Source organism: Manis javanica, chromosome 11 (genome assembly GCF_040802235.1).
Source record: "Manis javanica isolate MJ-LG chromosome 11, MJ_LKY, whole genome shotgun sequence".
Lineage (NCBI taxonomy): Eukaryota > Metazoa > Chordata > Mammalia > Pholidota > Manidae > Manis > Manis javanica.
Window position 1 is genome coordinate 21,412,228 of NC_133166.1, and position 27,685 is coordinate 21,439,912.

General features: G+C 37.8%; 1 protein-coding gene and 1 long non-coding RNA gene across 5 annotated transcripts in view; both read left to right on the forward strand.

The window, feature by feature from the left end:
• The window catches only part of FAM168A (family with sequence similarity 168 member A), a 244,535-nt gene that overhangs the window by 37,941 nt on the left and 178,909 nt on the right, over nucleotides 1–27,685 (forward strand). The gene's annotated exons all lie outside the window — the stretch shown is intronic.
• The window catches only part of LOC140844372 (uncharacterized), a 40,443-nt gene continuing 18,244 nt past the window's right edge, over nucleotides 5,487–27,685 (forward strand). Inside the window, exon 1 of the long non-coding RNA XR_012122581.1 lies at nucleotides 5,487–11,416. This is a non-coding gene — a long non-coding RNA (uncharacterized lncRNA). The remainder of the gene's footprint in view (nucleotides 11,417–27,685) is intronic.

Here is a 27,685-nt window from a genome sequence, read left to right on the forward strand (position 1 = left end):
GCAGTGAAACCATCCTGTACAGGAGTTTTGTTCTTAGGCAGTTTTTTGATTACCAATTCAATTGCCTTGCTGGTAATTGGTCTGTTCAAATTTTATGTTTCTTCCTGGGTCAGCCTTGGAAGGTTATATTTTTCTAGGAAGTTGTCCATTTCTTCTAGGTTGTCCAGTTTGTTAGCATATACTTTTTCATAGTATTCTCTCATAATTCTTTGTATTTCTATGGTGTCCGTAGCGATTTTTCCATTCTCATTTCTGATTCTGTTTATGTGTATAGACTCTCTTTTTTTCTTGATAAGTCTGGCTAGGGATGTATCTATTTTATATATTTTCTCAAAGAACCAGCTCCTGCTTTCATTGATTCTTTCTATTGTTTTATTCTTCTCGATTTTATATATTTCTGCTCTAATCTTTATTATGTCCCTCCTTCTACTGACTTTGGGCCTCATTTGTTCTTCATTTTCTGGTTTCATTAATTGTGAGCTTAGACTGTTCATATGGGATTGTTCTTCTTTCCTAAGGTAGGCCTGTATCGCAATATACTTCCCTCTTAGCAATGCCTTTGCTGTGTCCCACAGATTTTGCTGTGTTGAATTATGTTGTCATTTGTCTCCATATATTGCTTGATCTCTGTTTTTATTTGGTCATTGATCCATTGATTATTTGGGAGCATGTTATTAAGCCTCTATGTATTTGTGGGCTTTTTCATTTTCTTTGTGTAATTTATTTCTAGTTTCATATCTTTGTGACTAAATTGTGGTACAATTTCAGTCTTTTTGTATTTATTGAGGCTCTTTTTGTGGCCTAGTATATGATCTATTCTTGAAAATGTTCCATGTGCACTTGAGAAGAATGTGTATCCTGTTTCTTTTGGATGGAGTGTTCTGTAGATGTCCGTTAGGTCCATCTGGTCTAATATGTTGTTCAGTGCCTCTGTCTCTTTTCTTATTTTCTGTGTGGTTGATCTGTCCTTTGGAGTGAGTGGTGTGTGGAAGTCTTCTAAAATGAATGCATTGCATTCTATTTCCCCATTTAATTCTGTTAGCATTTGTATTACACAAGTAGGTCCTCCTGTGTTGGGTGCATAGATATTTATAATAGTTACATTGTCTTGTTGGACTGACCCCTTTATCACTATCTAATGTCCTTCTTTGTCTCTTGTTACTTTCTTTGTTTTGAAGTCTATTTTGTCTGATACAAGTACTGCAACTCCTGCTTTTTTCTCCCCATTAGTTGCATGAAATATCTTTTTCTATCCCTTTACTTTCAGTCTGTGTATGTCTTTGGGTTTAAAGTGAGTCTCTTGTAGGGAGCATATAGACAGGGGTTGTTTTTATCCATTCAGTGACTCTATGCTTTTGATTGGTGAATTCAGACCATTTACATTTAGGGTGATTATTGATAGGTATGTACTTATTGCCATTGCAGGCTTTAGACTCATGGTTACCAAAGGTTCAAGGGTAATTCCCTTACTGTCTAACAGACTAATTTAAGTCACTTAGTATACTAGTACAAACACAACCTAATTGTTCTTTTCTTTTTCCTCCTTTTTCTTCCTCCTCCTTTTTTTATATGTTAAGTATCATGTTCTGTACCCTTTGTCTATCCCTTGATTGACTTTGGGGGTAGTTGATTTGATTTTGCATCTGCTTAGTAATTAACTGTTCTAGTTTCCTGTGGTTTTATTTTCCCTGGTGACAGCTATTTAGCCTTAGGAATACTTCCATCTATAGGAGTTTCTCTAAAATGCACTGTAGAGGTGGTTTGTGGAAGGTAAATTCTCTCAGCTTTTGCTTATCTGAAAATTGTTTAACCCCTCTTTCAAATTTAAATGATAACCTTGTTGGGGAGAATATTCTTGGTTCAAGGCTCTTCTGCTTCATTGCATTAAATATATCATGCCACTCCCTTCTGGCCTGTAAGGTTTCTGTTGAGAAATCTGATGATAGCCTAGTGGGTTTTCCTTTGTATGTGATCTTTTTTCTCTCTCTAGCTTCTTTTAAAAGTCTCACTTTATCCTTAATCTTTGCCATTTTAATTACTTTATGTCTTGATGTTGTTTTCCTTGGGTCCCTTGTGTTGGGAGATCTGTGCACCTCCATGGCTTGAGAGACTATCTCCTTTCCCAGACTGGGGGAGTTTTCAGCAATTATCTCCTCAATGACACTTTCTATCCCTCTTTCTCTCTCTTCTTCTTGTGGTACTCCTATAATGCAAATATTGTTACATTTTGATTGGTCACACAGTTCTCTCAATATTCTTTCATTCTTAGAGATCTTTTTTTCTCTCTGTGCCTCAGCTTCTTTGTATTCCTCTTCTCTAATTTCTATTCCATTTACCTTCTCTTCTACTCCATCTAATCTGCTTTTAAATCCCTCCATTGTATGTTTCATTTCAGATATGGAATTTCTTAATGATTGAATATTTGTCTTAAACTCGTTCCTGAGTTCTTGAATATTTTTCTGTACCTCCATGAGCATGTTTATGATTTTTATTTTGAATTCTCTTTCAGAAGACTGGTGAGTTCAGTTTCATTTGTCCCTTTTCTGGGGTTTGTGAGATTTTGGTTTGGACCAGGTTCTTTTGACATTTCATATGTCTGTGTGGCGGCCTCTAGTTCCCAGAAGTGCTCAGCCCCTGGAGTGAGGCTGGTGGCCACAGGGGAGTGGCGCTGGTGCCTGGGGGGAGTAAAGAGCTGTTTCCTGCTTCCCAGCTGCAGTGTCTGACTCCAGTGTCAGAGCCAGTGGGCCGAGCACAGAGGTGTAAGCCTCTGTGCTTTGCATCTCTAGCTGTTGTAGGTGGGGCCTCCCTCTGGCTGGCCCAATGCCAGTGCAATGAGTGCTGGTTTTCAAACCACTGCCCGCAGGGCAGGAGGAAGGTGCACCAGGCTGCATGTCACAGTGGGGGGCCTTGGAGCTGAGTAGCCAGCCAGGGGCATGGAGCGCCTGAAGCTCCTCAAAGTTCCCAACCTGCTGGACAGAGCGTGCCCAGACTACCTTGTCCACTTATCCCTTCTCCTGCACAGCAAGGTCTGTGCAATCCTCGCTCATTCAGCAGCCCTCTTGCTGCTAGGAAGCCTCTCAGACCGCCTGCCTTTCCTTTGTCCCAGAGTGGCTGAATGTGGATCCCCATCTTCCACAAATGGCCGGAATCTCAGTCTCTCCAGCACTCCACCTGTCCCAGCTCCCCAACCCCACCAACCTCCAGAGCACCACACAGTGTAGGTTTGTGCTCCAAAGCACATCTCTAGGGCTGGGTGTTCAGCAGTCTTAGGCTTCCACCTCCTCCCCACTCCATTTCTCTTCCTCCTGCCCGTGAGCTGGGGTGGGGGAAGGGCTTAGGTCTCTCTGCATCAAGGCTTTGGTACGTTACCCTGTTTCATGAGGTCTGCTCTGTTCTGCAGGTGTATGCAGTCTGGTGCAGCCTTCTTTCCTCTTGCTGTTTTAGGATTAGTTGTATTAACTATATTTTTGTACTCTATGTGGTTTTGGGAGGAGTTCTCTGTCTCACCTCTCAGCCTGCCATCTTGAATTGATATTGCCATTGGCATTTTAATAGGAATTGCAGTGAAGCTGTAGATTGCTGTGGCTTCCAGAGGAAGGAGGGGGGGTTCCCCACTCAAGGTAAGTTCACTGTGAATCCTATGAGACTGAAGGGTGAGAGGTTGAGGATGAGTTTTTTTATTTCTTGTGGCTCAGTCTCTTTTTCCTGGTACTCTCCACCCCCTCTCCTCTCTCTCCCTCCCAGTACTCTCCACCTCCTCTTGCTTGGCTCCATCCTCCAGTGTTCTCTCACTGTCTTCTGTGCCTTCCACTTCCCCCTGCCCCTTCTGGAAGGAACTCTGTGGGTGGGTCCCTTTTGACTGGCAGGTTACATAACAGGAACAGAGGAAAGGAGAGGATTGCCATTTCTTGAATATTTTTCTGTACCTCCATGAGCATGTCCCAACCAGCAGCCCCATGAAGGACTGGCAGTTCTGCCATGGTAAACATCACATTCATGTGCAAGCAGGCCCTTTTATGCACATCACCATTTTGGCTAGGTGAAGATTCAGGTTGAAAACTTCCATTTACCTAACAGTTCTTTTGGACAGTATGGACATTTCAACAGTATTAATTCTTCCTATCCATGAGCATGGAATAGCCTTACATATTTGTTTGTGTCATCTTCAATTTCTTCCATGTGTTTTATAGTTTTCAGAGTACAGGTCTTTCACTTCCTTGGTTAGATTTTTCCTAGGTATTTTATTCTTGATGCAATTATAAATGGGATTGTTTTCCTCATTTCTTTTTCTGTTAGTTCATTGTATGTAAGAATGCAGCAGATTTTAGTACATTGGTTTTATATTCTGGGATTTTACTAAATTTATGACTTTGTATAGTTTTTTGGTAGTCTTTAGGGTCTTCTGTATATAGTGTATATTCTGCAAGGAATGACAATTTTGATTCTTTCTCATCAATTTGGATCCTTTTATTTATTTTTCCTGTCTGATTGTTGTGTCTGGGACTTCTAGGAGTATGTTGAATAAGAGTGGTGAGATCTTATGTATTTGAATCCAACATATTATTGTATATCAACAATACTTCAATAAAAAAAACGGTGAGATCTTGTGTCTGATCTTAGAGGAAAAGCTTTCAGTTTTTTGGCATTGAGTATGTTAACTGTGGGTTTATCATATATGTCCTTTATTATATTTATATATGTACCTTCTATGCCCACTTTGTTGGGAGTTTTTATCATCTATGGATGTTGAACACTTTTTTATCATCTGCTGAGATCATCATGGTTTTTAGTCCTTCCTTTTGTTAGTTTTGTAGATCACAATGATTTGTAGATATTGACCCATCCATGCATCCCTGATTATATCCTACTTGACCATGGTGAATGATCTTTTTAATGTGTTTTTGAATTTGGTCTGCTCATATTTTGTTGAGGATTTTTGCATCTGTGTTCATTGGGAATATTGGTCTGTATTTTTTTTTTTGGTAATGTCCTTGTCTGGTTTTGGTACCAGGATGATGCAGGCCTCATAGGATGAATTTGGGAGCTTTCCTTCCTCTTTAATTTATTGGAATAGTTTGAGTAGGAGAGGTATCAACTCTTCCTTAAGTTTTGGTTGAATTCATCTTGAAGCTATCTGGTCCTGGAATTTTGTTTTTTGGGAGCATTTGATTACTGATGTAATTTTACTACTAGTAATTCATCTGTTCAAATTTACTATTTCTTCCTGCTTCAGTCATGGAAGATTGTATGTTTCTAGGAATTTTCTATTTCTTCTGAGTTGTCCAATTTGTTGTCATATAATTTTTTATGCTCTCTTATGATCATTTGTATTTCTTTGGTATCTGCTCTAGCTTCTCTTTTCTGGTTTTATTGAGTCTTCTCTCTTTTTCCTGGTAAGTCTAGCTATAGGTTTATCAATTTTGTTTATCTTTTCAAAGAGCCAGCTCTTAGTTCTATTAGTCTTTTGTATTTTTTTAAGTCTCTGTTTCATTTCTGCTCTTATTTTGTTGTTTCTTCCTTCTACTAACTTTGGGCTTTGTTTCCCATTTTCTAGTTCCTTTAGGTATCAGGTTAGATGTTTGAGATGTTTGTTGTTTCTTGAGATTGACCTATATTGCTATAAACTTCCCTCTTAGGACTTCTTTTACTGCATCCCAAACATTTTGAGTTATTGTATTTATGTCCAAGTAGTTGTTGATTTCTTCTCCAATTTTTTTGATCACCCATTGGTTGTTTAGTAGCATGCTGTTTTTCTTGTAATTGATTTCCAGTTTCATACTGTTGAGGTCAGAAAAGATGTTTGATATGATTTCAGTCTTCTTAAATTTATTGAAACTTGGTTTATGGTGTAACATGTCATCTGTCTTGGAGAATATTCCATGTGTGCTTGAAAAAAATGTATATTCTACTGTTTTTGGATATAATATTCTGTATATATCTGTTAATTCCATTTGGTCTAATGTGTCATTCAAATCCATTGATTTTCTGCCTGGACCATCTATCCGTTGATGTAAGTGGGGTGCTAAATTCTCCTACTATTATTGTATTACTGTTGATCTCTCCCTTTATGTCTATTATATTCCCTTTATAGATTTAGTTGCTCCTCTGTTGGGTGTGTAGATATTTACAATTGTTATATCTTCCTGCCGGATTGTGCTCTTAATCATTATATAATGTCTTTTTTTGTCTCTTTTTACAGTCTTTGTTTTAGAGTCTATTTTGTCTAAGTATTGTTATACAGATTTTTTCCCCATTCCTATTTGCATGGAATTATCTTTTTCCATCCCTTCAGTTTCAGTCTGAGTGTGTCTTTAGATTTAAAGTGTAGGCAGCAAATAGGTGAGCCTTGTTATTTTTTTAACCATTCAGTCACCCTATGTCTTTTGATTTGAGCATTTAGTCTATTTAAATTTAAAGTAATTACTGATAGTATGTAGGTATTGCCATTTTGTTAATGTGTTTCCTGGTTGTTTTTGTTGATCTTTGCTAATCCTTTCTTCCTCTCTTGCTCTCCATTTGTGCGTTATGACTTTCTTTGGTGTTATGTTTGGATTACCTTCTCTCTGTATTTTGTCTATCCATTATAGATTTCTGGCTTGTGGTTACCATGGGTTCTTCTGTGACATCCTACATATATAGCAATCTATGATAAGCTGATGGTCACTTAAGTTTGAACACATTCTAAAAACACAACATTTTTTTATTCCTCCTCCTCCACATTTTATATATATGATGCCTTCTTTTACACCTTTTTATTTTATTTAGTTAGTTCCCTTAACTAACTTTTAGATGTAATTGATTTTATTGCCTTTGTCTTTTTGACCTTCATACCAGCTTTTATGATTTTGATTGATTTACTACTTCTGGTATATGTTTATCTGTGACCATTTCCCTTTTATGTTTTTATTGCTTCTAGTTAGGGTCTTTCCTTTTCCTCTTAAATATTCCTTTTTAAATTTCTTGCAAGGGCTGGTTTAATGGTGATGAACTCGTTTAGTCTGTGAAGTTCTTTTATCTCCCCTTCCATTCTGACTGGTAACCTTTCTGTGTGTAGAGTATTCTTGGAGGTTTTTCTCTTTCAGCACTTGGAATATGTCATTCCACTGCCTTCCTACCTGTAAGGTTTCTGCTGAAAAATCAGCTGATAGCCTTATGGGGTTTCCCTTATAGGTAACCCTTTGCTTTTCTCTTTCTGCTTTTAAGGTTCTCTCTTTGATCTTTGACATTTTATTTATCATGTGGGTTGGTGTGGACCTCCTTGGGTTTATCTTGTTTGGGGCTCTGTCTGCTTTTGGACCTGGATGTCTGTTTTCTTCCCTAGGTTAGGGAAATTTTCAGGTATTATTTCTTCAAATAAATTTTCTACTCCTTCTCCTTCTAGGACTCCTATAATGCAAATGTTTGGATATTTGATACTGTCTCACAGCCCCCTTAACCTTTCCTCATTTGTTTTTATTCTTTATTCTTTCTGCCATTTAGCTTGAGTGCTTTCCATTACTCTGTCTTCGAAATTGCTGATCTATTCTTCTGCATCCTCTAATCTGTACTGATTCCATCTAGTGTAGTTTTCATTTTTTATATTCTTCATCTCTGATTGGTTCTGCTTTATATTTTCTATCTTTGTAGAGGTTCTCAGTGAGCTCCTCCACTCTTCTCAAGTTTGGTGAGTGTTTTTATAATCTTTAACTTGAACTTTTTATCTGGTATATTGCTTAACTCTGTTTCATTTAGTTCTTTTTCTGAAGTTTTGTCATGTTGTTTTAAGTGTACTCTTCTGTCTCTTCATTTTGTTTGATTTTCTGTGCCTGATTCTGTGAATTAGTAGAAAGGGCTACCTCTCCCAGGCTTGAAGGATTGGCCTAGTATACGGAAGCTCCCTTGGTTAGACTGTGTGTGCCTGGTGATTTTGGCTGGCTGGCTGGAGGCCTTGGGAGTGTGACTTGGGAGAGGGTCTGCTGTTAGGGCTTTTAGGGTATGGTTTGAGGGGTCACAGTTGGAGGGGCTCAATCAGAGGTGTTCTTGAGTGGATACTGATGAGGTCCATGCTGGCAGGGAGGCAGGGGCAAGGCATAGTCTCCAGGAAAGCCCTGCCTCTGCAGCTACCTACTTAGTGCCAGGATGCAGCAGAAGCTTAGGTTTGCTTTCCAGGGGTTAGGCGGCAATGGGCTCTGTACCCATGGTGCAGCACCAGGCTCAGGCCCAGCCCTCAGGAAAACTCTGTGTCTGAGTCTGTGGTATCACAACAGCCTGGGATGGAGCAACAGCTGGTTCCAGGGAACCCCCAGTGGTGGCTAGGGTGTGCTCTGTAGGGTTTAGTGGTGATGGGCTCTGTGCCCTCAGGGCAGCTGCAGCCTGAATGCACTTTCCAGTGCTGATGAGTCTGGGTTTGGGTGGGGAGCTGGGAAGCCACCTAGACCAAATCTGAAATTGGTATGTGTGCCCCAGTGCTGCTCTGTGCATCACTATCAAGGTGGGGAAGGAGTGTAAACAATGGTGCTTGCCAGATCCCCATCTGGAGAGAGTTTCAGGTGTTCCCCCACCAAATGACAGGTACTTTAATTCTATAAATCAGGTTCTTTCCCCCCTTATAGTCTAGATGTACTTTAAACTATGTTTTTGTTTTTGTTTCCTATCCCTGGGGAAGGCAGTCTTTGTCCGGGTCCCTCACTGATATCCTCCACTCTGCAGGTTGTTACACTAGGGGAGGATTTTCCTCTGTTACTGTGTGTCCATCTTTCTTACTTTTTTTATGTTATCTTTCTATCCCTGTCATGCAGAAAGTGCTCAGTCACTCCTCAGTTCTTCCCCAGGATCAATTGCTCTGTGTATAGGTGTAGATTCGGTATGAAGGTGGGAGAAGGTGAATTCAAGCTTGCTTCCTATGCCGCCATCTTTCAGAATTTTCTTCTATTTTTAATTTTTTCAGGAACCTCTACACTGTTTTCCATAGTTGGCTACACCGTTTTATATTCCCACCAGCAGTGTGTGAGTGTTCCTTTTCCACAAAAAAACACAAGTTATTTTCTGTTATTTTGATTGTTATCTTTTTATTACAGCCAACTGACAGGTGTGAGGTAATATCTCATTGTGGTTTTGAATTACATTTCCCTGGTGATTAGTTATGTTGAGCATTTTTTCATGAGCCTGTTAACCATCTGTATGTCTTTGGAAAAATGTCTATTAAAGATAGCTGCCCATTGTTTAATTGGGCTATTTGGTTGTATTGTGTAAATTTATGTATTTTGGATATTAACCCCTTAGCAGATGTATGACTTGCAAATATTTTCTCCTATTTGGTAGGTTGCGCTTTCCTTTTGTTGATGGTTTCCTTCGCTGTGCAAAAGCTTTTTAGGTAGTTTGGTGTAATTCCATTTGTTTGTTTTAGCTTTTGTTCCTCTTGCCTGAGGAGACTGGTTCAAAGAAATATTGCTAAGACCTATGTCAAAGAGCTTACTGCCTGTGTTTTCTTCTAGGAGTTTTGTGGTTTCAGGTCTTAATTTCAAGTCTTAAATCCATTTTGAAAATATTTTTATATATGATAGAAGACCTCTAACTCTAATACCAGACATCTACACTTGTAAATCATTGTTCTAAACTATTTTCCATGAGAGCACAATCACAGGGGCACAATCACAATCACATGCAGTGGGCATGTTGTTTGCTTCCTTAGCTTCCCCCTTGTCTTGGCCCCAGGGGGTTGGTTTTTGGAACCACACCACGCTATTTTGTCCCATGTGGTTTGTGTAGGAACTTCTTAGCTCTGGTGTATCTGAACGAGACCCAAGTTAACTAACGCATGGCATTCCTTTGGCTGTAGTGATTAGTTTAAGGGTAAATATGTGTATATATATATATATATATATATATATATATATATATATACACACACACTAAACTGGTCTAAACTGGGTGTTCAGGACTTTTGTGGGCTCCACTACAGAAGACCCTCTCCCAGTGTTGCTGGACTAGAAGGGTGTTAGCGTCTAGAAAGATAAGAAGCTGTTAAGCCGTTTTGCCACCGTAAGAGGAGTGTGTGGTTCATGACAACCAACATTGAGGAAGCGGGGCTGAGGAGATAGATGGAGATGGTGACTTTGAGCTCTGAATTGCAGCTTCTCCCTAGTCTTCCCTAATCCTGGGCTTCCTCTAATTAAGCTAGTAATCAGACTTTTTGCTTAGTTTGGAGTAAGTTTTCTGTCATTTACAATGGAAAAAATTCTAACTGATCTATTCTTCAGCACCTAGTATACTTCATGGCCTAGGATTTGTTAAACATATGAATCAGTGATCTCTGTGAACGTGAACAGGATTTTTTTTCTCTCTTTTGGTCTCAGTTTCTTTTTCTATAAAATAAGAATAATTATTCTGCCCTGCCTGACTCAGAGTTTTTGTGACTTAAGAGAAGGAAAAGCGTTCTGGTTTCCTTCAGTACTTCATCTGGTAAACAATTCACCCTTAAATTATGTAATTATATGTAACAGTTAACTTGTTTTCTCTCAACTAGATTGTATGCCCTCTAAGGATGGGACTACATCTGTACCTATTGTTTCCCTGAGGCCTCAGCACAATGTTGGGAGAATAGTGGGCATTTATGAATATTTATTAATGATGATAATAGCAGCTACAATTTATTGTATACTTTCTTTAGGCAAGTTACTGTGTAGGCAGTCTACCTAAATTATCTCTAAACCTTACTTAGCTAATAATAGCACATCTGTTGATAGCTATTATGTATATGTTTATTTTGTATAGGTTTTCAGTTAACAAGAGAGAGCTGACATTGTTGGTTGCATTATGATGGAAAGTAAATATGATTGAGCTTTCCAGAGCATATCTTAGGAATGTTTGAGATGAATGATAGAGAAGAACATCAAGTATTTATATCTAATAAGGATGAAGTCTTGGTCTGGAATTGCTTGAAAAGTTATCTGTGAGTCTTTTCTTGACATAGTGTCACTGATTTCACCAATCCATTGCTATCAGTATTAAAGAATGAAATATATAGAGAGTAGTGGCATTGGAAATTCTGGGCACAAGAGTAATGTATAGTGTAGTGTTAATCCATTGAACGGCTTAGTAAATGCTCTTCCCCTGGGTTCGTGGTGAACTATTGCCTTGCTAAATATGTTCCACTGATGCCCAAGGAATGTTTTGCTTAGCTTCTGGCAGAACCATCCTGTTAGAGGTAACCTTTGATTCTTTATTGAGCTTTAAAGTCAGAAACCAGATTAAGCAAGAAATCAAATGGAAAAGTCTAATTAGCATTATGACTTCATTCTATGATGGAAAACACTTTGACCTTGAAGCAAGGCATCTGGATTGTAGACCAAGATCTGAATCAGATGATAATTTACTGAGGACCTGCTAGATGACTTGCACATATTGCATTATGTAATCTCCAGAAGAGCCCTTCAAGGTAAGTATTACTCTCCCATTTATGATGAGGGTCAGAGAGATGAAGAGAGGTTATACATCTGTAAATATTTCCCTTTAATGTTTTAAGTCATAGTCTTTCCTAAGATTGTAACATTGAACTTCAAGATCAAGAACTAGATAAGAGGTACTTAAATTATCCAAAAATTTATTTTTATTGTCCAGAGTGAGTGAAGTATCACTTTTACCTCTTAGTTAAATGATACAGATATAAAAATAAAGTCTTTTCAGTAATAAGATAAAGACCTTGGTTTATGGAATTTTCTTTTTTTAAGGGAATGGCTATGCCATTGTCAGTTCTATTTGCCATAATTTTAATAACCTTATGAGGGATATAGTAGAGTTTACCAAATTTGTGTGGTCTGTGATATATTCATTCCACAAAAGATTTAGGACAGCTTACAAAAATAACTTAAAATAACATAAAAAAGAGATTATTCACTTACTAATGAAAATAGATTAAGTCTCCCCACTTGCCATAGGTGAGCTACAAATTTACATCTGAATTTCCTGGAAGCCTAGGAAAGAAAGATAACTTTTAAAAGGAGAAAACAAGACAGTTCTTCTGGGAAAGCAGTTTAACATGTAACTGAGTTTATCATTCAGGCATAGGAAACAGCATGCACATAGCCATATTGTCATGAAACCTGAACCAGATGCTCTTTGTTTATGTGTTTTTTTTTCCCGTTTTAATACAGTGCCTTTTGTAAGGGCCTAGTCATAGAGGAGATGGATTAAAATATACAGCTACAGGTTAAAGTAGAACGGGATAAGTTCCCAAAAGTGAGTCTTAATTTACACTTCCATAATTATTGTAGGAACTCAGAGGAAGGGAGGACCACTTTTGGCTTGGGTAACCACAAAAGACTTCCAGCAGAGCAACAGGTATGTTGGGAGTCCAGCAGTGGACCTGTCTGGCTGGAGTGGGGACTTTGTGAAGGAGTCCAGACCATCTAAATACATTATAGGATTCAGACACACTCCTGTTGCAGGATAGATTTCAGTTTCTTCTCTCCTCCGGGGGACTCAGAGGCTCCTCATTTCTCAGTACCTGTTACACCTCCTGCCAAGGCTCTCCTTTGTGGTCTGGTTGAGTCCTGTTTCCCAGGATGGATATACTCCAAGAACTGTATTTCCTCCTATCCTACTGTATGTTCAAACATAGTTGTTCTTCAATTTTTTTTTTCTTAAATGACCATTTTTCCTCCAGCTCACGTATTTCTGCACCTTTCAGGCTCTTTTTTGTTGGAAAAAGGAGAGCTGGTGATATATTTCTGATCCCCTGATGTATTTGTCAATGGTATAAAAAATGTGCTTTGGCATGTAGAAGTAATAAAGTACTTCTTAGAATATGTTAATTAAGGTGATAGTTACTGTATTAGAGGAAATAGTCAATAGATTAGTCTTAGCAAAAAGGGGCTTCATTTTTAAAATGAATAGGTCAAGAATATCAAAATTGAAAAAAAGTTGGTTTTAGACAACATTGTACTATATAATTTTTTTGATGAATAATATTCCATTATAGAATATAATACCTTACACCATACCTAACATGTTGTAGATAATACACTGAAATGTGTGTTGAATTGTATTACTTAAAAAAGAACACTTTTTTATTTTGAAATAATTGTAGACTCACGGGAAGTTGTAAAAATAAACATACAGTCCTGTGTATCCCTTTTCCAACTTTCCCCAGTGACATTTATTAATGTAGAGCATTATCAAAACAAGGTAATTGACATGGATACAATGTGTTAACTCGACTACAGACCTCATTTGTTCATTTTTCACCATTTTTAAAATGTATTCATTTGTGTGTGTGTGTGTGTGTGTGTGTGTGTGTGTGTGTAGTTCTGTGCAGTTTATCCCATGTATGTATTTATGCAACTACCACCATCACAGAGTAATTCTGTCATGACAAAGAAACTTCCTTGTACTACCCCCTTTGTATTTGTGCTCACACATCCCTACTCCTATTCCTGTCTCCTGCCAACCACTAATCTGTTCTCCATCTCTATAGTTTTGCCATTTTGAAAATGATATATAACTGGAATCATATAGTATATAACCTTTCGAGATTGACTTCCCTAAGCATAATGCCCTTGAGATACATCCAGATTGTTGTATCGTTATTTCTCTTTTGTTGCTTAATAGAATTCAATCATATGAATTTAACATAGTTTATTTTACCATTCACCCATTGAAGGACATTTGGATTGCTTCCAGGTTTATGCTATTAAAAATAAAGCTATTGTGAGCATTTGTATACAGGTTTTAGTGTTTTTATTTCTCTGGGATAAATGCCCAAGAGTGCAGTTGTTGGGTTGTATAGTAAGTGCATGTTTAGTTTTATAAGAAACTGTCCAACTATTTCCTAGTGTGGCTATACCATTTTACATTCCTTCCAGCAATGTATTAGAAATATAATTTCTCTGCATCCTTGCCAGCATTTAGTATTATCACTGTGTTTATTTCAGCTATTTTAGTAAATATGTAGTACTTCTTTCAGGTTTTCTTTGATTAAGCTACATTTGTTTTTAGCATATGGCAGCTTGATTGCCTTAGTCAAGGCTAGCCTTGCAGACTTGCTGTTTGTACCCATTGCAGTTAATTTGTTGTTTTATTGTACTTTACATTCTGAAAGCTTACAAAGCTATTTAAAACTTTCCCATTATTTTATTTTTCACTTTGTCCCTACTTGTCTCCTGGATCCCTGCAGTAGGTGTCTTATTAGTAAAATGCTATTTCCTGAAGTGAGACATAGCACTGGACTTATTTAATTCTACAATCGTGTTATTGAGGGTTTTGTTTGTATTCTTTTCATTTGCAGCAGGTCTCTAGAGCTCTTGTTTTCTTTCCTAAAGAGAATCAAGAAATATACTGTCTCTGTTGCTATAATTTTAGGGGTGTGTTTGTGAAGGGCTGGTTCTTGAGGTCAAATTTATATAACATGAAATTAACTATTTAAAAGTGAACAATCCAGTGGCATTTAGTACATTCACAATATTGTGCAGCCACCTCCATCTAATTCCAAAACATTTTCATAGCGCCAAACAGAAACCCTTTACCTTTTAAGTAGTCATTCCCCTTTCCTCCATATCCCCAACCGCTGGCAACCTCTAGTCTGCTTCTGTGTGAATGGATTTACCTATTTTTTCTGGATATTTCATATAAATGAAATCATACAATATGTGGCCTTTTGTATTTGACTTCCTTCACTTCAAGTAATAATTTTGAGTTCATCCACATTGTAGCATGTATCAGTACTTCATTCCTTTTTGTAGCTGAATAATATAACACTAGATATATCAAAATTTGCTTATCCATTCATCTGATGACGGACATTTGCGTTGTTTCTGCCTTTTGGTAATTGTGAATAATACTGCTGTGAACATGTAGGTACATGTATTGTTTGAGTACTTACTTTTAATTCTTTTGGGTCTACACCTAGCAGTGGAATTGTTGGGTCATACATTAATTGTTTAGCTTGTTGAGGAACTGCCAAACTATTTTCCACTTTACATTCCCACCAGCAATATATGAAGGTTCAAATTTCTTGTTATATCGTCCCGCTTTTTTTAGGTGGTCATTTTAGTGGGTATGGCATGGTATCTCATGGCTTTGATTTGCATTTCTCTGATGACTAATGATGTTGAGCATGTTTTCATGTGCTTGTTGGTCATTTGTATATCTTTGAAGAACTATCTTTTTAAAAATTGGATTGGCTGGAGATGGGTAAGATTCCTCAAGGGAGGAACAACCTAAGACAGGCACAGTCTCAGGGGGGCCATCAGGTGAGAAATCGGGGAACAACAGTGGTGAAGCTTAGAACCTCACTCCCCCCCTGTTTTGAGAGAAAGCTTCTGCATCCGTGGATGTTTTATTGCCCTTGTCTAGCTCGGATTAGCACATAGTCTACAGGCACACACGTGATCATCTACAATTGCTCTCTTACAACACTAAACTATGTTTTCTTACTTTATCTTGCATCTACCTACCACTTCAGCATTTTATTAAAAATAAAAATAATAATAATAATAAAGGGAGAAATGTGGGATCCACATATAAATCAAGTATAAAAATCAAACGAATATTCATATTTGACCTGATTGTTTATAGTTCATAATGCGTGATCAAAACCGAAAGTTTCTATGATGACTACCCTTGTACTGTTCACCATGTAAGAACTTATTCACTATGTAAGAATTCGTTCACCATGTAAGAACTTGTTCATTATGCTTCAGAAGATTGGAGACTGATGAGAATTAGGCTTGAGATGGATTAATGATTGTGCATTGAGCATTGACCCCTCTATACAGAATTTTATTGTTGTTAACAACCATTTGATCAATAAATATGAGAGATGCCCTCTTAAAAAAAAAATTGGATTGGCTGCCTTTTGGTTGTTGAATAGTAAGAATTCTTTATATATTCTGGATATCAGATCTGTATCAGATACATGATTTACAATATTTTCTTCCATTCTGTAAGTTGTCTTTTTCACTTTCTTGGTCATGTCCTTTGATGCACTAAAACTTTTAATTTTGATGAAGTCCAGTTTATCTATTCTTTCCTTCTGTTGCTCTTGCTCTTGGTGTTATAGGTAAGAATCCACTGCCAAATCCAGCATCATGAAGATTTACCCCTATGTTTTCTTCTAAGAGTTTTATGGTTTGGGCTCTTATATTTAGGTTATGGGTCCATTTTGAGTTAATTTTTGTATATGATACATGTATATGTATATGTATATGTATATGATGAGGTAGGGTTCTAGTTTCATTCTTTTGCATGTAGCACCATTTGTTGAAGAGACTATTTTTTCCCCATTGATTGATCTTGACACCCTTGCCTAAAATCAGTTGGTCATAGATGTATGTATGGGCTTATTTCTGGGTTCTTAATTCTGTTCCATTGATCAATATGTCTACCTGTATGCCAGTACCACATTGTTTTGATTACTGTAGCTTTGTAGTCAGTTTTGGAATTGAGAAGTGTCAGTTTTACAACTTTGTTCTCTTTCAAGAGGATCATGTCTCCCATTTCCACAAAAAAGGCTGTGGGAGCCAACAGACACATGAAAAAATGCTCCACATCACTAGTTATCAGAAAAATGCAAATTAAAATCACAATGAGATATCACCTCACACCAGAAAGGATCGCCACCATCCAAAAGACTAATAACAACAAACGTTGGTGAGGATGTGGAGAAAGGGTAACCCTCCTACACTGCTGGTGGGAATGTAAGCTAGTTCACCCATTGTGGAAAGAAGCATGGAGATTTCTCAAAAAATTGAAAATAGAAATACCATTTGACCCAGGTATTCCACTCCTAGGAATTTACCCTAAGAATGCAGCAGCCCAGTTTGAAAAAGACATATGCACCCCTATGTTTATAGCAGCACTATTTACAATAGCCAAGAAATGGAAGCAACCTAAGTGTCCATCAGTAGATGAATGGATAAAGAAGAGGGGTACATGTACACAATGGAATATCATTCAGCCATTAGAAGAAAACAAAATCCTACCATTTGCAACAACATGGATGGAGCTAGAGGGTATTATGCTCAGTGAAATTAGCCAGGCGGAAAAAGACAAGTATCAAATGATTTCACTCATCTGTGGAGTATAAGAACAAATTAAAAACTGAAGGAACAAAACAGCAGCAGACTCACAGAACCCAAGAATGGACTAACAGTTACCAAAGGGAAAGGGACTGGCGAGGATGGGTGGAAAGGGAGGGATAAGGGGGAGGGGGGAAGAAAGGGGGCATTACGATTAGCATGCATAATGTGTGTGGGGGGGGCACGGGGAGGGCTGTACAACACAGAAAAGTAGTGATTCTACAGCATCTTACTATGCTGATGGACAGTGACTGCAATAGGGCATGGGGGGAACTTGGTGATGGGGGGAGTCTAGTAAACATAATCTTCTTCATGTAATTGTAGATTAATGATACCAAAAAAAAAAGGCATAGAGTCACTGAATGGATAATAAAACAAGACCCATCTATATTTTTTAAAAAAATGGCTGTGGGAGTTTTGGTGTAAGGATTGCTTTGAATCTGTAGATCTCTTTGGGTGGTATTACATCTAAACAATGTTGTCTTCCAGTCCATGAACAAGGGATGTCTTTTCAGTAATAACTCTATTTTAATAACTCAATTTTCCCAGCCTCCCCAGTGAGTCACATTTTAGAAGAAGAATCCAGCCTCTTCATTACTCACTTTTTGGGTCTGAAGAGATTTACATACCTTGATGAAGCATCAGACTTATCCCCATTCTTCGTTTTTAGTGAAAACCACTTTCATGATCTTAGTGATTGACTATTCTCAGTGGCTCATACTGGAAATGCCTTCAATTTTGGTATTAAATAGATCTGGGCTACAATCTTGGCTTTCCTGCTTGCATATTGTGTAATTGTATAACATTGTGCGATATGGAAATGTAGTGAGAAAAAAACAGATAAACTGGAATTTACAGTTTAGTGGAGGATACATACATTAATTGAATGATCATACACATACACTATCACACAATAGAAATTTATTATTAAAGTAGTACTTATCAATACTGGCTTCATGTTGCTCTGAGTACATGTCCCAGGGAATCTGACCTAGTCTGGGCGTTCTGTGAAGACTTCTCTAAGGAAGTGATATTGGATGTGCAGGCTGAAAGATGAGTTGGAGTTTGCTAGGCAAAGGCAGAGTGAGGATGGTGAATAGAGTCTTCTAGGTACAGGGAACAGCATATGTTAAGCCTGTGTTGACAGAAAAGACCTTGGTATATTTGAAAAAATTTAATAAGGACAGCATGTCTACAATGCATAGAGCTACATGGGGACAGGAATAAAAAACTTAGAAGATCAGATTTTTTTTTCATGCTAAAAATAATTGGAAGCCATTAAAGGGTTTTCTGCAGAGGAGAATTACATGATTTGAATTTGGAACACGGCACTTTGATTTCTATGTAGAGACAGGATAATAGAGGATGCTTTTGCTCAGATATGGTCTATGTGAGAAACAAGATGGTAGGTTGGACTAGGTTAGTAGGAGGAGAAGGGAAATGTAAGAGAGATTTAGTGGGTAGAATTGATAGAACTTTGTGAGGGGATATGTCAGGAATAAAGGAGAAGGAAGTATAAGGATATCTCCAAGTTTTTGGCTTAATAACTAGGAGGTCAGTGGTAATGCCTTTCAGTGAAATGGAGACACTGGAAAAGGACCAGTTTGGGATGGAATATTGTAAAGTCATTTTTGGACATGTTGAATTTGAGATGACTTTAAGACATCCAAGGAATGATGTTGAGTAGTCATTTAGATAAACATGCCTGGAACTTAGAGAAGGGTAATGGTCCAGAGAAAAATTGGTTATATATTTGTAATTTAGATAGTAAATAAAGTCATGGAATATGGATTAGATTATCTGGGGAGAGAGAATAAAGTGAGTAAAGAATAGAGAATAGTATAGTCTTCAACATTTAATCACTGGGCAGAAGAGGGTGGGTAACCTTGGAAAGCACACAGAGAAGGGGGAGACATAGAGGTAGGAGGAAAACAAATAAAAAGAAAGATAATTTCCATTGGATTGATCAATGTGAATGTCATTCATAACTTCAGTGAAATATAGTGAGGTGATTGATTATGGGGGATTATCCCACTGATACCTGCTTCCTTGAAAAACAGATTGTTAATCTGGAAGGGAAATTGTTGGTTATCTAATTTAGTGGATTAAAAAAATTTCTGTAAAAGCACTAGAAATAATGTTATATGAGGGTCAATACAAAGAGATCAAATGAGAGCTGCTCTGATTGCAGTGGGGCTTACAACTCTACTCCCTTGTATCCCCCTCTATTTGCTTCCAGTTCTGGATGCCTTTTTGTAATAAGTTTTCTGAATACCAGTTTGAAAGCACTGATTTAGGTGGTCTCTTTATTACTGAAGGGGAAACTGAGGGCTGGGAAGAGGCAGTCCCTTAGCAAAGCCTACATGGCACAGAGTTTAAGTTTAGAACTACTATTAGTATAGGACTGTTACTAGAACTAAGGACTGTAGATCCTCTTTCCAGAGTGCTCTCCACAGAGTCTGGATTCTACAGAGTGTCTCTTCTCTCTTCCCCACACTAACAGTTCTTCCCCACTGAGTCTTCAGGTTCGTGGGACATGAAGAAAACACACTAGGAGGGGTTTGGAGGTGATCTGCTTCCCTCATTTGTTTCAAATCTGTGTCCTAGATGTGATGAGCACTGTGGTGGTTGTGTGTTTGCCAACTTGTGTTCCACCCCAATGAATTAGTTTAAGTCAATTAGTCATGGTAATCTCTTGCCCCTTGCTAGTGAATGATTTAGGGATGGGTATGTGCCCAGAGTCTGGCCTGTGAGACATGAGAGGAGTGCTACCAGAGGCTGTTGAGAAAGCATCTTGGCTTTAAAAAAAAAAAGATACAAAAAAGATAGCCTCTTTTTTTCTGGTGAATATTTTCCACTATTTATTTATTTATTTACTTAGATTAAACTGAGCCAATTCGGTCAAGTGGGGATATTAATAACTCTCTAAGTTGTTGTAAAGAGTAAATTATGTAATGTGTGTGGAAGTGTCTGAAAACTGTACAGATAATTAATTTGTTCTTTTGATAATACATGTTACTTGGCAGAGCTAGGTAAAGAAATGGGCCACAGGATCGGTATGCTTTGAAAAATATATGGAGAAAAAAAAATCTCCCTTAGATTAGCCTTGAACTTGGTGGTGCTGGGGGTTGTATGGGAGTTGGGGAGGCTGAGGGCAAATGGACCAGAAGACACTAGGGCTACTTTTTGGGGAAGCAAAGGGAGTGAGGGCTGTTACTCAATGAAGCATTGTTGAGCAGCAGTAACATCTTAGGCAGTGCCAGTAGCATGTTTGTCCTCTTGGAAGAAACATTGTTAGAAATGTCGTAAGCCTCTTTGTCCTGCTTGGTCACTTTGGAGCCAAAGGACCTATGGTGAGCCACCCCTCTTTCCTCCTCCAGGGACTCAATGCCCAGAGCATCCCGTCCCTGGCCATTGGGGATAGCCTGGAAAGGTATTTGGTAATGACTTAATCTAGGTACTCCTAGCTAATAATCTCCAGCAGAGCTGGAGGGCAGGACAGAACAGAGTAGCACAGAAAGGTATCTATTAGGGTGGAAGGTAGCCAGTTCTTTGGAAGTAAACAGTTGATCACTCCTCAAGGGTTCTGGACTCAGATTTCAAATTTACTGTTTACATCTGCATTTTCCTAGATAAATCACTGTGAAAATAAAATTGTAACATTTACCTTTCAAGGTTACTGCTAAGATTATAGGTACTGATACAGTTTATAAAGCTCCCACTACAGAGTTCCACACATAGTAGGTGTTTAAATGATAGTTGTCTGGCTGTTACTAGCAATAACAAGGAAAAGTGAGTGAGACTGTGCTTTCCTATACATCACTCAGATTAACAATGGATTTTCTTGTTTGTGACCTCTTGGGAGCTCTGTGCTTAGTATTTGTTTTAACTGGTGCTCTCAACTGCATGTCAAATTACTAAATTGGATGTGGTTGGAAATGGCAGTTGAAGGGAGGGATGGAGAAGACGTTGTCGACTGCCATTTCCATTTGCCTTGGTTTCAAGCTCTTAAGATTAGCCTTCGTCTTCAGTTATACTCTTACTTTTTTACCCTTTTTTCAATTTTCTTTTATTTTTGCCATTGCTTTCCTTTCAAGTAACATTTTTTTAAAGTGTTTTTAAGTTCTAAAAAATTATGGTAAAATATATACAAATACAAAATTCATCATTTTAACAATTAAAAAATGTACAGTTCGGTGACATTAACTATATTCACTTTGTTATGCAAACATCCCACCATCCATCTCCAACAAAACTTTTCTCATGTTGTACAACTGAAACTCTGTACTCATTACAATAACTCCTCGTTTGCCTCTCCTTCCAGGCCCTGGCAACCACTATTTTACTTCTGTCACTATGAATCTAAGTACCTCATATGAATGGAATTATATAGTATTTGTCCTTTAATGACTGACTTATTTCACTTAATATCTTCAAATTTCATCCATGTTGTAGCATGTGTCAGACTTTCCTTCCTTTTTAAGGCTGAATAATATTCCATTGCATGTTTTTAAAATCCATTTGTCTATTGGTAGACATTTGGGTCATTTCTACCTTTTGGCAATCGTGAATTCCCCATTGCTTTTTAATATAACAGCAAGCTCCCCACCCCACCCCCATTTTTCTTTTTCTTCCCAAATATTTATAGAGCAGCTTCATTGTTTTCACTGTGTTTAGTATTAGAGACATGTCAGTGAACAAGACAAATGGAGTCTTTGGAATTTACATTCTGGTGATGAGAATGGTTCCCTTTTGGGAAGTGTTGCAGGGACTGGTTCTCTGATTTACACATTTTGTGTCAGACCAGTTGTTAATAGTGTGCTACCATCTTTGATGTCATTTCCCTTAGCCCTGTTTTTTCCTTTATGTCTCAACTTTGACACCTCCCTCTCAGAGGCCTCTTCCAAGCCCCAGGCTGGATTGGTGCCATTGCCTGTGCCAACCACCCTTCACTTGTCTTTACAGTGCTGCCTGTCTCTCATGCTGGGGTGAGCTGCTTCTGGGCTGGAGCCCTTGTTGATTGATTCATGTGCAGCTGCTCATCTGCCAGTTGACCAGGCCTTCAGGTCCTCTGGGACAGGCCCCTGATGACTTCTACAGCCACATCTTTCACCACTGCCTGCCTTGTACTTGGTACTCTAGCAACACTGAAGTGAATTTCATTTCCTCAGGCATATTAAATTAATTCTGTTCTCTGCACTGCCCTTCTTCCTAGAATGTCCTTCTCCCCTTTCCCCAGCTTCATACCTCTCTCCTTTAAATCAGTCATCCTCCCCAACGCCTTCCTGGGCCTTCCATAAGCTCTGTTGCCACATTCTTGCTCCTGCTTTGTACAATGGTTGTTATCATACCGTATGATAATTAACAGTTTCCATGCTCTCAAGGAACTCAAGTTTAAGTCTTAGTTAGATTTTTGCCATCTTCTTCACCCATCAAGCTTCATTCCTCATCTCATTCATTAAACTTGGCTTTGCTGCTGACAGACATTCTGGAATGAAAGTGACCTCCTGGGAATCTGATTGGATTTCCTCTTTATTGCTCTCCCATTGTGTTTTACCCTTATAGTTGCTGGCAGTTCTCACTAGGATTAACATAATCCTTTTGTAGAAAAATAATATGCCTTTTATATCCTTTTCACCAATCCTGATGGCATTTAATATCCTCACTTTTCTTCTGCAAGTCTCCTCCACCCTGTAGTTTTTTGAAAAATGCGTATTATGTAAAATCTGAAAACTGGACAACTATGTCCTTATATCCTATCCTCCCAGTATCCTACCATGCAGAAATAAAACTCAGCATTTGTTTGTTACTGTTGTTTTTGTTTTTAGTTTTTTCCTATTAAAGATCATGCTATAGGAATAGTTTTGTGGAGTGTTTTTTAATTTAACATCAAATCATAAACATTTTGCAGTGTCGTTAATTTTTAAAATTAAACTACCAGTTTTAATGGCTGTATATTATTACATTACATGACATGATTTATTTAATTATAATCTTACCGTTGGATGTTTAGGTTACTTTCCTTTTTATTTTGATATTATAAAACACTATGATAAGAGTCTTTGGCCATAAATTTTGGTGTATATTTTTTGATAGTTTTCTTACAGTTAAAATTTAGGAATATGGTGATTGGAGTAAAGGTTTAAATTTTTTAAGGCTCTTTCTGAATAACTGTCAAGTTGCCTTCTAGCTCACTGCAAGGAATCAGTGAGTATTTTTTAAATGGAAAAATGAATACTCCCCAGAAAGACTACCTAGTTGTCTTTTCTACAGGAGGGGATGAGTATCTAACCCCCATACCACCTTTCACATTTGACCATCTAAGTGTCCTTTGTCTTCATTTGTTCATAGTTTTAGAGCTTTGTCCTCTTATTAGTTTCAGATTTAATTGGTTTCTCTATGCTCAGGCCAAAAAAAGTCAGGTCTTTGTTCCTTCTCTCTCAAGACAGAAGAGATGCTGACTGTCTCTTCGTTTGGCCATGTTCCTTCTTTATCTTCCCATCATTCATTCTATCGTCTCACTCAGAGGTCTCTTCCTGCAGCCACAGAGATTTGGAAAAACTTGACCAATCCTGTAAGTAATGGTTAAAATAAAAAGAGAGAGCAAGCCCTAGTAGGGAACTATCTATAGCTAGTTTCTGAGAGACCGAAGGGGATTCTAGTTCCTTTCCTAGCTGAGTGATCTTAGTTTTTAATCTCTCTGTGACTTCCTAATAATCTGTAAAACAGGCCCACAGGAGTACTTCCCCTATATCATATAGGCTTGATAGGATTAATCAGTTCACAAAATAATACATTGTCATTGAATGGCTACTGTGAATATTGTGTGATGAATTCACAGAGGTATTCCTTTTGTCACAGAACTAGGATATCTTTAGCTCATTCATTCAGTCATTCATCTGTTATTCAACTCATCAACAGATATTTATTGAGGTTTTATGCTAAGTGTTAGATGGAGAGGAAGATAGCAATAAAGAAATTACAATTCATTTGTGAAACATGCTATGATGTTAGCATGTAATAGTAACAATAGCATCAAAACTTAATGATTGCCTGCTGTGCTAGGCACTGTTCTAATCCCTTGACCTATGTTAATTCATTTAATCCTGACGATAAGCGTTTAAGGTAGGTGCATAATTACTGTTACATACAAATTATAATGAGGTACAAAGGAGAGTGTAAAAATAGTTCCCATTTATTGACAGCCCACATAAGCAGATGTTCTATAGATCTTTTATGTACATTTCTTTCATCCTCACCACATCTCTGCAAGGTTAGGTATTATTTTATACATGGGGAAATAGTCTCAGGAAGATAATGTGTTATGTTCATATAGTTTATAAGGGGTACAGTTGGAGTTGAACCCAGTTTTAGTCCAATTCCAAAGCCTTGGTTCTTAAAATTTTGTTTGTATAAAGCAGGAGGGTAAGTAAAATTTTCTGGGCTAAGGAACTATGGCTCAAACATATCAGAGTCCATTGCCTTTTAAGAGAATAGGAGGTAAAACTGAAAGATGCTTTCTAAAAATTGTGAGATTATTCCTTTCATTTCCTTTTATGTCCCCTCCTTTCTAGGATGTACTAAGAAACCCTGTCATACCAGCATGAGTATGTAGTTACTTATTAAGTACTGCACTTGCGGCTGCTGCTGTTGATGGCACATAGCAGTTCTGAATGCTTTAGCCAAGCACCTAATAACCAAAAATGTGTTCATTCAGGACAGCTGTACATGCAACCAGATGGGATTTTAAATTGGCATATTCATATTAAAAAAACAACGCTAATTTAAAAATGTCAGTTTGCAACCTGATGTTGCCATCTTAGAATTTGCTTATTTTTTTCTTCAATAAAGAATAGGAAATGTTTCATTAAACTCCTGTTAAATTGTTTACACTTGTTATACACTGCACAGATGTGCTCAGCTGGCTGAAATGTTTTTCCAAAATTGTGCACAGTGGAAGAAAGAAAAATGTTTAGTCTTAGTTTGAAGAATGGCTATTGAATAAAAAAGTACAGTGTGATTTTTTAGTTTATGTGATTGACTTTAATAGCTGTTTTGTAGTTATGCTATATAATTGAATCATGGTGTTATAGCTTGAGAGGCATAGACTAATGGAGAAACACATTTGAAATAGGGTGTGTTTAAAACTGTATCAGATGGGCCCTATCTCATCACTTTTTTTTTTTTTTTTTGCAGTAAAATGTACTGTCTCTTCACTTTCTGCCCCATCTTTCTGACTGGTCTCCCAGCTACTGTCTCACCTCCCCCAAATCATCCTACGTACTGCTTCCCTGTGAGCTTTGTTAAATATAGATTGCATACCTTCTTCCTGCTTTAAAGCCTTCAGCTCCCATAGCTTTGGGGATAAAATTCAAACTCCTTAGGTAGCTTGCAAAGCTTTTTCATAATTTGGCCTCTGCCTGCCCCATTAAGTATCAGATCTTACTTCTTTCTCATGTTGCTCCAGCCAGACTGAACTACTTGACTTTTACTGTCCAAGTCATATTCCTGTACCTTCATCAGTGTCATTATCTCTATTTGTAACACCCTCTCACCCTTTTTTCATCTCCCAACTTCTTAATAACCCTTCAAAACATATAGCTCAGGCTCTTTTCTGAGCAGCCTCCTTTGTTGTTCCCCCACCCTCTACCACATTGCATCACTGGGTTCTGAGCCTCTTCATATTTCCTGGTACTTCCCTTATTCTAGAGTACTTGCCACTTTGTATTATTCTTTTTAAGTTTCTGCCACTAGAATTTATTTCTCTTCCTTTAGCCCCCAGCCCTTATTAATATGACCTCAGAAAATGTGTGCTAAATGACTACAGGCATACCTCAGAGATATTGTGAGTTTGGTTCCTGACTATCGCAATAAAGTGAGTCAGATTAATTTTTTGGTTTCCCAGTGAATATAAAAGTTATATTTACATTATATTGTCATCTGTTAAGTATACAAGAGCATTATGTCTTAAAAAACCAATGTGCATACTTTAATTTAAAAATACTTCACTGCTAAAATATGGTAACCATCATCTGCGCTTTTGGCCAGTTTTGATCTTTTGCTGACAAGGGTCTTGCCTCAATGTTGATGGCTGCTTACTGATCAGAGTTGTGGTTGCTCAAGGTTGGGGTGGTTGTGGTGGTTTCTTAAACTAAGACAACATTGAAATTAGCTGCATCTCTTGACTCTGCCTTTCAACAATGATTTCTCTAGTATTTGAGGCTGTTTGATAGCATTTTACCAACAGTAGAACTTTCAAAATTGGAGTCAGTGCCCTCAAATCCTGCCAGTGCTTTATCAACTAAGTTTATGTAATATCTTAGATCCTTGGTTATTTCAACGGTCTTCACACCAGGAGTAGATTTCATCTCAAGAAATCACTTTCTTTGCTCATCCATAAGAAGTAATACCTTTTACATTCAAGTTGTATCATGAGGTTGCAGCCATTCAATGACATCTTCAGGCTCCACTTCTAATTCCAGTTCTCTTGGTCTTTCCACCACGTCTGCAGTTAAATTTTCCACTGAAGTCTTGAACCCCTCAAAGTCATCTGTGGGGATTGGAATCAACTTCTTCCAAACTCCTGTTCATGTTGATCTTTTGACCTCTTCCCATGAATCCTGAATGTACTTAAGGTCATCTAGAACGGTGAATTCTTTTTTAGAAGGTTTTCAATTTACTTGCCCCATATCCATTAGAAGAGTCACTACCAATGGCAGCTGTAGCCTTATTAAATGCATTTCTTAAATAATAAAATAATAAGACTTGGAAGTTGAAATTACTCTTTGATCTCCAGGCTGCAGAATGGATGTTGTGTTAGCTGATATGAAAACATTAATCTCATTGTACATCTCCATCAGATTTCTTGGGTGACTTGGTGCCTTCTCAATGGGCAGTAATATTTTGAAAGGAATCTTTTTGCTGAGTGGTAGGTCTCAACAGTGGGCTTCAGATATTCAGTAAACCATGCTGTAAACAAATGAGCTGTCATCCAGGCTTTGTTGTTTCATTTCTAGAGCACAGGCAGAGTAGATTTCACACAATTCTTAAGAATCTTAAGAATTTCAAAGTGTTAAATAAGCATTGGCGTAACTGAAAGTCACCATATATAATGTGCTACAGCTTCTCCATCAGAACTTGCTGCTCCACCCTGAACTTTTTTAAAATTTTATTTTTAATTTTGGTATCATTAATGTACAATTACATGAACAACATTATGGTTACTAGACTCCCCCCATTATTAAGTCCCCACCACATACCCCATTATGGTCACTGTTCATCAGCATAGTAAAATGCTATAGAATCACTACTTGTCTTCTCTATGTTGTACTGACTTCCTCATGCCCCCCCTACATTATGCATGCTAATTGTAATGCCCCCTTTCTCCCCCCGCTCCTTATCCCTCCCTTCCCACCCATCCTCCCCAGTCTCTTTCCCTTTGATAACTGTTAGTCCATTCTTGGGTTCTGTGAGTCTGCTGCTGTTTTGTTCCTTCAGTTTTTGCTTTGTTCTTATATTCCACAAATGAGTGAAATCATTTGATACCTATCTTTCTCCACCTGGCTTATTTCACTGAGCATAATACCCTCTAGCTCCATCCATGTTATTGCAAATGGTAGGATTTGTTTTCT